Consider the following 1868-nt stretch of genomic DNA (forward strand, 5'->3'; position numbering starts at 1 on the left):
TAAAAAGATGGCTTTGGGGTCGGCGCGGTGGTCAAGCCTTCAGTAATCCCAGCACTTTGGGAGGTCGCAGGACTATGTGGATCACCAGTGTTTGGGGAGATCTAATTCCTCCATTCTGGACATGTTACAGTGAGAAACCCCTCGTTTCACTAAAATTGCTGTAATCCAGTCAAGGGAAAGCATGGCGCTTGAAGTCCCAGCTACCTCCTGAGGCTGGAGCAGGAGAATGGCTGCGGACCCGGGAGGGTAAGAGGTGTTGCAGTGAGTCGTGAGATCTGGCCACTGCACTCCAGCCTGGGTGAGACAGCTGAATTGCCTTCAAAAAGATGGCTTTGGGTTATGCCATAGAGTTCTTGAACTAGATAGACCGTGAAGATGGATAAGGATGTGACAGCCCAGTGCTGGAAAGCCTTGCAGTGCTGGTTTTGCTATCACAGATCACAGGACAAGAGCAAACATCCAGTTTCTTTTTGTTTTTGTTTTTTGTTTTTGTCTTTGTTTTTGAGACAGGGTCTCGCTCTGTCACCCAGACTGCAATGCACTGGTGTGATCACAGCTCACTGCAGCCTGGACCTCTCTGGGCTCAGGTGATCCTCCCACCTTAGCATTCCAGGTAGCTGGGACCATAGGTGTGCACCACCACGCCTGGCTAATTTTTCATATTTTTTATAGAAACAGGGTTTCACCCAGGCTGGTCTCAAACTCCTGGGTTCAAGTGACCCTCCCAATGTGCTGGGATTATAGGCATGAGCCAATGTGCATAGCCAAAAATACGCTTTTTTAAAAAATGTTTTATTTTAATTTATTTTTCGAGATGGAGTTTCACTCTTGTTGCCCAGGCTGAAGTGCAATGGTGCGATAGCTCACTGCAACCTCTGCCTCTTGGGTTCAAGAGATTCTCCCGCCTCAGCCTCCCAAGTAGCTGGGATTACAGGGATGAACCACCACACCCGGGTACTTTTGTATTTTTAGTGGAGACAGAGTTTCACCCTGTTGCCCAGGCTGGTCTTAAGCCCCTGGGCTAAAGTGATCCACCCACTTTGGCCTCCCAAAGTGCTGGAATTAAGGTGTAAGTCTCCATGCCTGGCCCAGACATACACTTTCTTACTGCCATGTGGCTGCACAGCTGCCCCGTGCCAGGACCATGCTGTGCACTGAAGAACCGAAACTGAGTCTTGAAGGCCTGCAGAAGACAGGATGGGATGGGGGATGCCGGAGGCCAGAAGAGATTGGGCAGAACCCAGACAAGGGCAGCGGGGATGGAGTGGCAGCTCCCAGCTGGATCAAGCCCCACGCAAAGACTTAAAAGTTAGACTCTGTGGCTGGGTACGGTGGCTCACGCCTGTAATCTCAGCACTTTGGGAGGCCGAGGCGGGTGAATCACAAGGTCAGGAGTTTAAGACCAACCTGACCAACATGGTGAAACCCCATCTCTACTAAAAATACAAAAATTAGCTGGGCGTGGTGGTGCGTGCCTGTAGTCGTAGCTACTGAGGAGGCTGAGGCAGGACAATTGCTTGAATCCTGGAGGCGGAGGTTGCAGTGAGCTGAGATCATGCACTGCACTCCAGCCTGGGCAACAAAGCGAGACTCCATCTCTAAGTAAGTAAGTAAGTAAGTAAGTAAGTAAATAAATAAATAAATAAATATGCAGATGCCCTAAATATAAAAAAGGAAAAGCTTTTAAAAAGCCAGATGGGCCGGGCGCGGTGGCTCACGCCTGTAATCCCAGCACTTTGGGAGGCGGAGACGGGCGGATCACGAGGTCAGGAGATCAAGACCATCCTGGCGAACACGGTGAAACCCCGTCTCTACTAAAAAAATACAAAAAACTAGCCGGGCGAGGTGGCGGGCGCCTGTAGTCCCAG

This window comes from Papio anubis, chromosome 17 (genome assembly GCF_008728515.1).
Source record: "Papio anubis isolate 15944 chromosome 17, Panubis1.0, whole genome shotgun sequence".
Taxonomy (NCBI): Eukaryota; Metazoa; Chordata; class Mammalia; order Primates; family Cercopithecidae; genus Papio; species Papio anubis.